Raw genomic sequence first — 12,853 nt, forward strand, 5'->3', positions numbered from 1 at the left:
TAATTGGAAGCACGAGCTTTTGGAGCGCCGCTCCGAAAGCTAGTGCTTCCAATTAAATCTGTTGGACTATGACCTGGAGTTGTGTGATTTTTAACTTTGTACATCCCAGTCCAACACCAGCATCTCCCCATCATGACCCTTTTACGATAATTTCTGTGTCTTTTGATCCTGCTCCACAACCACCTGATGAAGAGGCACCGCCTCAAAAGCTAGTGCTTCCACATAAAGCTGTTGGACTATAACCTGGTGTTGTGTGATTTTTAATTTAATAATTTGTGTAATTTTCATAGGACACTTGATTACTGCAATACTCAGGCATTTGTATCTCTGCCAAGTTCACAATTACAGGTACAATTTCATGTTTAACATTATCATATGATAATTCACTGTTTGTATATAGTGGTCCAGGGTCATGTCCGGACAAGATCATCTCCAGGATATTTTGTTCTGATTTATGACAGTGAGATATCATCTGTCCGGGGGTTCTAACCACATGGCTAACACAGCGTAGACTGCTTGTCATCCGTTTTCCATCCTGCCCTGTAATTCAGTCTTTCTTACTCATATCATGTCTCTTCAATTGCAACTAATGTTTCCACCTACCTTTTCCTTCACATCAACTCAAGAACATGAATTACCGGTTAAAGTAACTTGTACATTGTGGTTCATTTTTGGACAATTTAAATAAACAATTTCCCCCCAACCTTAGCCAGTGGTGACATGCCCCTTTTGTCCTCTCTTCTGAATCTTTAATAGTCTATTGGTCCTTCATTTTTTATCATAATTCCTTCAGCTGTGCATCTAATTGTTTAATATAGTTTTAATTTTATCTCAAATGGATCCTATTTCTTCACTTATATTGGTTATAGCTTCAGCAGATGCATTGCCCTTCTGGTCATTAACTCATAAGGAATTAACCCTGTTGTCTGGTTAGAGGTAACCCTCAGTTGCATTAATATGTAGGGGAGTACATCCATCCATCCTCTACTTGTTTGCTTACCCAATAGCATTTTTAATGTGTAGTTCATATACTCATTCTATCATTCCTGAAGTTTATGGGAGGTAAGGTGCATGGAATTTCTGTTTCATCCTGAGAAGCTCACACATTCTTTTCATAATTTTAATTTTACTTAAAAAATATGTTTTATTCATAAATTTATAAGTAAATAAAACAAATACATCACAGGTCTGTACAGACTTTGCAGAAAATATTGTGAAATTTTGACTTTCTACATTAGAGCTTCAATCCAGTTGTTACCAAAGCGCACTTTCGAATCATGAAGGGAAACTATTTACATTTTTGTTATGGTTATAAGGGTACCTCAAAAGTTATATTTTGGCAGAAAGACCTTAGGGTGTGGTCTTTCCTCACTGCACTTTGGCAGCAGCTCCCTAAACTTTAGTGTATGATATCTTTTTCATAATACTGCTTGTAAAATATGTTCCATGATCCAATTCCATCTGTAAAGGGCTTCCCCACCAAAAACAAGCATATTTGCAACCATGTTGGCACTGCTGTCTCTGGTGAAGAAAGCTTCCGCCTACCTGGTGAATTGGGTGGCATGTTAGCTCAGTGGTTAGCACTGCTGCCTCAGTGCCAAGGACCCAGGTTTGATTCCAGCCTTGGGTGACTGTGTGGAGTTTGCACATTCTCCCCATGTCTTTATGGGTTTCTTCCATGTGCTCCGGTTTCCTCCCACAATCCAAAGATGTGCAGGTTAGGTGAATTGGCTATGCTAAGTCGCTCATAATGTTCAGGGATATGTAGGTTAGGGGCATTAGTCAGGGGTAAATATAGGATGATACGATAGGGGAATGGTTCAGGATTACTCTTTAGAGGGTCAGTGTGGACTTGTTGAGCCAAAGGGTCTGCTTCCAGACTGTAGGGATTCTAATTCTAACTGATTGATTATAACCAAACAGTACTTTCCTGTACTATTGAGAAGGAAACCTATAAAATATATCTGTAGGTTTTCTCATGAACCTTTGGGATATGGCTGGTGTGATAATCTTACTTTGATTGGTTTGCCAGGATTATACTGGGCAGAAATGATACATCTCTAACATTATTTGGTACATCCCTCCCAATGCTAGATTACTACCCGTTCTGAAGCTGTTTACTGACCATACAGCCAAGCTTGTTGTTGTCTGGTTCATGATACAGTTTCAACAGTGTGTTCTGTATACAATTTGGGACCATTGCTGACAACCCTTTCTCCAAATTATGTATTTGCCCATAGTAGCCCCAGTCTTATTTTATTTTATCTTTGCAGTTTCTATCTGCCTAAACTGTTGTACATTTATCTCTTCTGGGCCAAATGCAACCACCTGGACTATATGCATTTCCTCTTTCTTGGCTGTCTTTTAGGCCGTGTCTGCCAAGTTATTACTCCTTTATTGCTGGTATTCCACCAATTATTAAATTGAAAACCAGTGTTATGCTGAAAAAGGGATGCCAATTGTGGGAAGTCATTCCAGGTGTTTTTTAACCCTGAAAATGTTGATCTAATTAATTGATATATCAGTTTAATCAATGCACAACAAAAGAACTTCACAGAACGTAGAAAATTACAGCACAGTACAAACACTTCGGCCCTCGATGTTGCGCTGACCTGTGAAAATAATCTGATGCCCATCTAACCTACACCGTTCTATTATTATTTATATGGATGACCAATACCCTTAACGTCGGCAAGTCTACTACTGTTGCAAGCAGGCCATTCCATGCCTATACTACTCTGAGTGAAGAAATTACTCCTAATATCTATCACCCCTCAATTTTAAGCTATGTTCCCTTGTGTTAGCTTTCACCATCCGAGGAAAAAGGCTCTCACTGTCCACCTGTCTAACCCTTTGATTATCTCATACGTCTCGATTAAGTCACTTCTCAACTTTCTTCTCTCCAACAAAAACAGTCTCAGTTCCCTCAGCCTTTCTTCGTAAGACCTTCCTTACATACCAGGCAACATCCCAGTAAAACTCCTCTGAACCCTTTCCAAAGCTTCCACATCCTTCTTATAATGCGGTGACCAGAACTGCACATAATACACCAGGTGCGGCCTTACCAATGTCTTGTACTGCTGAAGCATGACCTCGTGGCTCCGAAACTTAATCCCCCTACCAATCAACGCCAACACACCATATGCCTTCTTAACAACCCTATCAACCTGTGTGGCAACTTTCAGGGATTTATGCACCTGGACATCGAGATCTCTATGTTCATCTACACAGCCAAATATTTTACCATTAGCCCAGTTCTCTGCATTGCTGTTACTTCTTCCGAACTGAACTACCTCACACTTTTCTGCATTGAACTTCATTTGCCACTTCTCAGCCCAGCTCTGCATCTTATCTATGTCCCTCTGTAACCCACATCATGCTTCGGCACTATCCACAACTCTGCCTACCTTAGTGTCATCTGCAAATTTACTAACCCATCCTTCTACACCCATTTCCAGATCATTTATAAAAATGATAAGCAGCAGTGGCCACAAAACAGATCCTTGCGGCACATCATGAGTAACTGAGCTCCAGGATGAACATTTCCCATCAACCACAACCCTTTGTCTTCTTTCAGCTAGCTAATTTCTGGTACAACCCAGTAAATCACCTTCAATTCCGAAACTCCGTATTTTGTGCAATAGGCTACGATGTGGAATCTTATCAATTGCCTTACTCAAGTTCATATACAGCACATCAACCGCTTTACCTTCATCCAGCTGTTTTGTCACCTTCTCGAAGAACTCAGTAAAGTTAGTGAGGCCTGACCCACACTCACACATGCACCCCCTCACAGACTTAAGACACTCTACACTCACTACATACACACACACATTTTGTCACACTCACAACCCCCAACCCAGACATATATATTTTGTGGGATGAATTTGTACTTGCAGGATTACATTGTACTTTGCTTAAAAACTGCATGCATTCATGTAAAACTCCATTATCTCACTTTTTAGATTAGAATCAATCTAAACATCATGGCATAGACAGAGAACACCGGGGGGCTAACACCTTCAACATATTGTCTAGCTATCACCCATTGTTAACAGCTAACCTGAGAATGCAACTTTTAAAAATAAGGTTTTGTGATTTACACATGAAAGAAGTGAAACTATCATGGTTATCAAACAGATGAAAGACTTAACAATCAATTTTTCAATGTATAATTTCAATTGCATCACACTGTAAATTTTTGCTATAAATTCTGTGTGTTAGGATTGAGCCCTCCACTATCACCTGATGAAGGAGTGACGCTCCGAAAGCTAGTGTGCTTCCAATTAAACCTGTTGAACTATAACCTGGTGTTGTGTGATTTTTAACTTTGTATACCCCAGTCCAACACTGGCATCTCCAAATCATCCTCACATAAGTCTTCTTCCTCTTTACAAGAGCTTCAACTTCTTTAGTAAACCATGGCTCCCTCTCTCGACAACTACCTCCCTGCCTGATCGGTATATACTTATTAAGAATCCTCAGTAGTTGTTCCTTGAATAAGCTCCACATTTCAAGAGTGTTCATCTCCTGAAGTTTCTTTCCCCATCCAATGCATCCTAAATCTTGCCTAATCACATTACCAAAAGGATGTGGGCGCTTTGGAGAGGGTGCAGAGAAGGTTTATGAGGATGTTGCCTGGTATGAAAGGTGCTAGCTATGAAGAAGGTTTGAGTCGGTTAGGTTTATTTTCATTATAAAAAAGGAGATTGAGGGGGGACCTGATTGAGGTTTACAAAATCATGAAGTGTACAGACAGGGCGGATAGAGACAAACTTTTTTCCAGGGTGAAGGATTCAATAACAAGAGGTCACTCTTTCAAGGCGGAAAGTTTAAGGGGTATGTACGCGGCAAATACTTCACACAGAGGGTGGTGGGTGTTTGGAACGCGTTGCCAGCAGAGGTGGTAGAGGCAGGCACGGTAGATTCATTTAAGATGCGTCTGGACAGATGCATGAGTAAGTGGGGAGCAGAGGGATACAGATGTTTAGGAATTGGGTAATAGGTTTAGCCAGTTGATTTGGATCGGCTCAGGCTTGGAGGGCCGAAGGGCCTGTTCCTGGGCTGTAAATTTTCTCTGTTCTTTGTTCTAATCACATTAAAGTTGCCTTTCCACCAATTATATCTCTTTCCCTGTGGTATATACCTATCCCTGCCCATTACTATTGTAAACATAACCGAATTATGGTCACTACTGCCTCGATTTGGAGCCATGACAGCACCACTTTTTACCTCAATTTTCCTTCAAATGCCTGCCACTGCACTTTTCATTTCATTCCCTTGAAGCTTGGCACCAAAGAGAAAACTAAGTGAAATTCAGAAATGCAGTATGAATGCAGTACATATGCATCAGTGCTAGTTTATGTAATAATGTTTGATTTCACTGACTTAAATGTAATCTTGTAATGTAAGAATGTACAGTTTGATGACCTTGAAGCTCTGATCTTCTGTATGAATTTTTTTAGATGATGTGCTTAAAATATTACTTTTAAATCTCCTGCATTGCTTTCTTTGGCCACCAGTTGACCAATGCTGATTCTAGCAAACTCTCAACCATTCCTGAGAGTTGTCAACCCTTTCCAAATAATTCACAATGTGTGTCCAACCGTGATTATGAACTATTTAGCTCAAGGCAAAGTTTTCTGATTGTGATCATTATTATTTCTAATGTAGCTGAATGGCCTATTAGAAGCTTTTGGATTATGAGAATCAATATTGAAAGAGTTAAAAATTACACAACATCAGTTATCGTCCAACAGATTTATTTGGAAGCACTAGCTTTGGAGCGCTGCTCCTTCATCAGTATGAGATCATAAGACACAGAATTTATAACAAAAGATTTAAACTGAAATGACATATTGAAGCATGATGTATGATAGTTAAATCTTTCATTTTTTAGAATGAGTTGCAGGTGTCCGTTCATTAATATGTGAATCCCAGAACTTCTTTTAAGTCACCTTTTCAAGATAACTTAAGCTTTTATAAGAAAAGATGACATCTCAACTCAGGCAATGCATTAATGGTGTGAGGTTAAAGTCTGTCTGTATCCCAATCTTTAGTCAGACTGTTTCTATTTCCAAAGTGGAGAAAGTGAGGACTGCAGATGCTGGAGATCAGAGCCGAAAATGTGTTTCTGGAAAAGCGCAGCAGGTTAGGCAGCATCCAAGGAACAGGAGAATTGACGTTTCGGGCATAAGCCCTTCTTCAGGAATGAGGAAAGTGTGTCCAGCAGGCTAAGATAAAAGGTAGGGAGGAGGGAATTGGGGGAGGGGCATTGGAATTGCGATAGGTGGAGGGAGGTCAAGGTGAGGTTGATAGGCCAGAGTGGGGTGGTGGCGGAGAGGTCAGGAAGAAGATTGCAGGTTAGGAAGGCGGTGCAGAGTTTGAGGGATTTGACTGAGACAAGGTGGGGGGAGGGGAAATGAGGAAACTGGAGAAATCTGAGTTCTTCCCTTGTGGTTGGAGGGTTTCCAGGCAGAAGAGGAGGCGCTCTTCCTCCAACCGTCGTGTTGCCATGGTCTGGCGATGGAGGAGTCCAAGGACCTGCATGTCCTTGGTGGAGTGGGAGGGGGAGTTAAAGTGTTGGGCTACGGGGTGGTTGGGTTAGTTGGTCTGGGTGTCCCAGAGATGTTCTCTGAAACGTTCCGCAAGTAGGCGGCCTGTCTCCCCAATATAGAGGAGGCCACATCGGTGCAGCGGATGCAATAGATGATGTGTGTGGAGGTGCAGGTGAATTTGTGGCAGATATGGAAGTATCCCTTGGGGCCTTGGAGGGAAGTAAGGGGGGAGGTGTGGGCGCAAGTTTTGCATTTCTTGCGGTTGCAGGGGAAGGTGCCGGGAGTGGAGGTTGGGTTGGTGGGGGGTGTGGACCTGACGAGGGAGTCACGGAGGGAGTGGTCTTTTCGGAACACTGATAGGGGAGGGGAGGGAAATATATCCCTGGTGGTGGGGTCCGTTTGGAGGCGGCGGAAATGACGGCGGATGATACGCTGTACATGGAGGTTGGTGGGGTGGTAGGTGAGGACCAGTGGGGTTCTGTCCTGGTGGCGGTTGGAGGGGCGGGGCTCAAGGGCGGAGGAGCGGGAAGTGGAAGAGATGCGGTGGAGGGCATCGTCGACTACATCTGACGGGAAATTGCGGTCCTTGAAGAAGGAGGCCATCTGGGTTGTACGGTTTTGGAACTGGTCCTCCTGGAAGCAAATGCGGAGGAGAATGAATTGGGAATATGGGATGGCGTATTTACAGGGGGCAGGGTGGGAGGAGGTGTAGTCTAGGTAGCTGTGGGAGTCGGTCGGTTTATAGTCGATGTCCGTGTCGATTCGGTCACCCGAGATAGAAATGGAAAGGTCTAGGAAGGGGAGGGAGGAGTCTGAGACGGTCCAGGTGAATTTGAGGTCGGGGTGGAAGGTGTTGGTAAAGTGGATGAACTGTTCAACCTCCTCGTGGGAGCACGAGGCAGCGCCGATACAGTCATCGAAGTAGCGGAGGAAAAGGTGGGGGGTGGTGCCAGTGTAGCTGCGGAAGATGGACTGTTCCACATATCCTACGAAGAGGCAGGCATAGCTGGGGACCATGTGGGTGCCCATGGCTACTCCTTTGGTTTGGAGGAAGTGGGAGGATTGGAAAGAGAAGTTGTTCAGGGTGAGGACCAGTTCAGTCAGTCGAAGGAGGGTGTCGGTGGAAGGGTACTGGTTGGTACGGCGGGAAAGGAAGAAGCGGAGGGCTTTAAGTCCTTCGTGATGGAGGATGGAGGTGTACAGGGACTGGATGTCCCTTCGTGATGGGGGATGGAGGTGTACAGTGAATGGATGTCCCTTAGTGATGGGGGATGGAGGTGTACAGGGACTGGATGTCCCTTCGTGATGGGGGATGGAGGTGTACAGGGACTGGATGTCCCTTCGTGATGGGGGATGGAGGTGTACAGGGACTGGATGTCCCGGTACACCTCCACAGGGACTGGATGTCCCTGTACACCTCCATCCCCCATCACGAAGGACTTAAAGCCCTCCGCTTCTTTCTTTCCCACCGTACCAACCAGTTCCCTTCCACCGACACCCTCCTTCGACTGACTGAACTGGTCCTCACCCTGAACAACTTCTCTTTCCAATCCTCCCACTTCCTCCAAACCAAAGGAGTAGCCATGGGCACCCGCATGGGCCCCAGCTATGCCTGCCTCTTCGTAGGATATGTGGAACAGTCCATCTTCCGCAGCTACACTGGCACCACACCCCACCTTTTCCTCCGCTACATCGATGACTATATCGGCGCTGCCTCGTGCTCCCACGAGGACGTTGAACAGTTCATCCACTTTACCAACGCCTTCCACCCCGACCTCAAATTCACCTGGACCGTCTCAGACTCCTCCCTCCCCTTCCTAGACCTTTCCATTTCTATCTTGGGTGACCGAATCGACACGGACATCTACTACAAACCGACCGACTCCCACAGCTACCTAGACTACACCTCCTCCCACCCTGCCCCCTGTAAAAACGCCATCCCATATTCCCAATTCCTTCGTCTCCGCCGCATCTGCTCCCAGGAGGACCAGTTCCAAAACCGTACAACCCAGATGGCCTCCTTCTTCAAGGACCGCAATTTCCCGCCAGACGTAGTCGACGATGCCCTCCACCGCATCTTTTCCACTTCCCACTCCTCTGCCCTTGAGCCCCGCCCCTCCAACCGCCACCAGGACAGAACCCCATTGGTCCTCACCTACCACCCCACCAACCTCCATGTACAACGTATCATCCGCCGTCATTTCCGCCACCTCCAAACGGACCCCACCACCAGGGATATATTTCCCTCCCCTCCCCTATCAGCGTTCCAAAAAGACCACTCCCTTCGTGACTCCCTCGTCAGGTCCACACCCCCCACCAACCCAACCTCCACTCCTGGCACCTTCCCCTGCAACCGCAAGAAATGCAAAACTTGCGCCCACACCTCCCCCCTTACTTCCCTCCAAGGCCCCAAGGGTCACTTCCATATCCGCCACAAATTCACCTGCACCTCCACACACATCATCTATTGCATCCGCTGCACCCGATGTGGCCTCCTCTATATTGGGGAGACAGGCCGCCTACTTACGGAACGTTTCAGAGAACACCTCTGGGACACCCAGACCAACCAACCCAACCACCCCGTAGCCCAACACTTTAACTCCCCCTCCCACTCCACCAAGGACATGCAGGTCCTTGGACTCCTCCATCGCCAGACCATGGCAACACGACGGTTGGAGGAAGAGCGCCTCCTCTTCTGCCTGGGAACCCTCCAACCACAAGGGATGATCTCAGATTTCTCCAGTTTCCTCATTTCCCCTCCCCCCACCTTGTCTCAGTCAAATCCCTCAAACTCAGCACCGCCTTCCTAACCTGCAATCTTCTTCCTGACCTCTCCGCCCCCACCCCACTCCGGCCTATCACCCTCACCTTGACCTCCCTCCACCTATCGCAATTCCAACGCCCCTCCCCAAGTCCCTCCTCCCTACCTTTTATCTTAACCTGCTGGACACACTTTCCTCATTCCTGAAGAAGGGCTTATGCCCGAAACGTCAATTCTCCTGTTCCTTGGATGCTGCCTGACCTGCTGCGCTTTTCCAGCAACACATTTTCAGCTCTATTTCCAAAGTGGAATTTACAAAATATTACATGCATTGACTGCCTGCAGATTGTGCATTTTTGAGCAAAATAGAATATATCTGCAAATATAATTCTGCAAATACAAATTCACCCCATAGATTTATATGTGTTTGTGTGTGTATGCATGCATGCATACATGAGAAAGAGTGAGTGTGTGCATGTGAGTGTGAGTGCACCTGAGTGTTTATTTGCGTGTGTGAAAGCTTGGTAAAGTGTATGTGTGATAGAATATAATCCTGTGAGAGGGTGTCCGTGTGGCTGTAAGTTTGGGTGTGTGTGTGTGTGTGTATGAGAAAGTACATGCGTATGATAGAGGGTCTGCATGGATGTGTGAGTATGTAAGAGTATGTGTGTATGTGTGCGAGAGAGAGTGTATAGTGTAGCGGGGTCACCTGTAGTGTGACATGAACCCAAAGGACCCCGTTGAGGCCATCCTCATGGCTTCCCAGCCTTCAGGACAACACTGTACCATCCTGTCATATCAACCACTGCAAGACGTGTCAAAGTGTTGACATGGATACCACCATTACTCGTGGGGTCACCATCCATCCACTGTGTACGCGGCATGTACTCATGTGATTTGACCAATGTTGTCTATCTCACACGCTGCAGGCAAGGATGCCCTGAGGCATGGTACATTAGCAAGACCAAGCAGACGCTACGGCAATGGATGAATGGACACCGCACAACAATCAACATACAGGGGTATTCCCTCCCAGTCGGAGAACACTTCAGCTGTCAGGGACATTCAGCCTCGGGTCTTTGGGTATAGGCAACAACGCAAAGTGGTCAAGCAGAGGCTGATAGCCAGGTGCGGTACCCATGAAGATGGCCTCAACCAGGACCTTGGGTTCATGTCACACGACAGGTGACCCTACTACACTATATACTCTCTCTCACACACACACTCTTACATACTCACACACTCATGCAGAACTTCTTTCTCACACACATATACCCCCAAACTCTCACCAATGTCACACACCCTCTCACAGGCTTATACTCCATCACATCCACACACACACTTTACCAAGCTTTCACACAAGCAAATACGCACTCACTCACGTGCACTCACACTCACGTGCACACACTCACTCTCTCTCATGCTTGCACACAGACACACACACAGACATACACATATAAGTCTATGGGGTGAGTTTGTATTTGCAGAATTATATTTACTGACAAATTATAGTTAAAAAAGTCAAAAACACTGATAATTCATAGTTGGTCAAGTTTTGTTTTAATTTTTTTATCTATTAGGACATAAATTCGGTCCACGCAATTTATTTATTATGCATGCAACTTATGCATTTTATTTGCCGATTTGCCTATGTCAAATTTAGAAATGTCAAAGTTTTGGTTTGCGATTCCTGATAATTTTATATAAGGTTCTTTTTAGATATTTTTTCAGCACAAAAGAGGATGTTCATCCCTGTTTTAGAACATGAAATAATCTTTGGAGATCTGTTCTGTTTTAAGTTATAACTTGGCATCCTGTGTGCTTTGGAGAAAATCTTTTTTTTTCAGAAATGTCATTTTAATTCCAAAGTCAAGCTGGGGAGTATTTTGAAAGCACCATAATTGGACTTCCGAATGAACATGATTTGTTACAGGAAATGCCGAGGTGACCGGAGATCACTACTGGGATGAACTTTGTTTTGGAGAAGTATGTAGAAAGGTAATTGGAAATCAAATTACACTTCTTTTCCTGGTGTACAATGTTCAATGGGGAGAAGAGTTGGACAGTTTACCACAGAGAACTTGTGTGACAGGATGCAAGCAAAGCTCTGCATATAGATCAATTTTCTTTTTCCAGGAAAATACATCTCAAAAAACTTCTGGTGAAACAAAGTACAAGCAAACCAAAAGGAACGAAATGCTAGAAGTGGTGTGGATAGCTCAGGGTTGTTAACAGACAAAGTGGTTCTATCGGAAACCAGACTATAAACCAGGCTTTTGGTTCATCAGTTGAAAACAAAATTGTGAAAACCAATACTGTTATGATCCGTTTGAAAGAAGGTCCAGCTATATGCACATTGTCAATGTTAATTGTATCTGGGGATCTCAGATAGAATGTAAGTACTTGTGAATTTGACTCAAAGGTCATTCCATTGAGTGGAAAGTGATCGATTGTCCATGCCAGAGGTTGAGTTGGAAAGACTGTGGGATTGCATGCGGTGCCACATCTGTGTGCAAGTGATTTGTTACTATGTGAGGGTTATCTTTGTAAAACAAGTTTTTTTATTTAAAGTGAAATTCATCTTTTTATTTGAATATGTTAATTTTAATTAGCTTATTATTGTGAATGTTTTAAGAAGGAAAATTATGTACATCAATTTTCTTTCCATTGGCATCAGGAATATTCCCTTCCTTCAAAAAGTATCATAACAAACATTTTCATAGTATATTGTTTCATTTAAATTATTTGAAGCTCAATGCTTTTTAAAAAATAATTCACTTGGTTTTGCTTCTTTTTCCTTTGTTTACACTTTCTTCTGAGTTAGCAGGCTTTCAAGTATGCCTGTCTCAAAATAATATGTTACACATTTATGATATTTGTTCGCTTGACCTCTCTGTAAGAGCGTGTGTGAAGGGCAGATAGTGTGTGAAGTTTCAAAGTTATCTTCAAAGGTAGATTTCCCCAAGTTATGTTATTTGTAGGTGAATTAGCTCAATTAACTTTACTTGAATGTATCAATGTTGGTCATGCATGCAGGTGGATAATTGGTCGGCAGTGATGTTCTGCCTGTGTTAAGCTAAAAGGAGAATCACCTAGAGAGAGCAACAAGCCAACAAATACACAAATGTTGAGAAATCTCGTGACTTTCAGGTGTTTTGTGGAATGGGATTGGTAATGGTTGAGAGTCATGAGTCAGCAATATACATCAACAAAATCCAGAGGTATTGGTGGCATGTGACAGTTGGTATTCCCCAGAGTTCTGTGTTGAGACATCAGCTTCTCACCAGATATGTCAAAGACTTGGATACAGGAATAGAAAACTGGCAGTGCTTCTCACTTGTTAACCTTCCCTTCCAGCCCACAGCCTGTCACATGGAAGTTAATCTTGAAAATCTCTGCATCCATCTCACAACTTCCGATGCTGACCATGCAGTTTCAGTAAACAGGTCCTATCAACACCCCTTTCCATCAATCTAGAATGTTTGGTCTAATTTCCACAGCCAGGGAAAATATTTTCTCAGCATCTACCCTGTCA

The sequence above is a fragment of the Chiloscyllium plagiosum genome, unplaced genomic scaffold (assembly GCF_037043375.1).
Source record: "Chiloscyllium plagiosum isolate Xiang-an unplaced genomic scaffold, Cpla_swu_hap1 HiC_scaffold_17, whole genome shotgun sequence".
Taxonomy (NCBI): Eukaryota; Metazoa; Chordata; class Chondrichthyes; order Orectolobiformes; family Hemiscylliidae; genus Chiloscyllium; species Chiloscyllium plagiosum.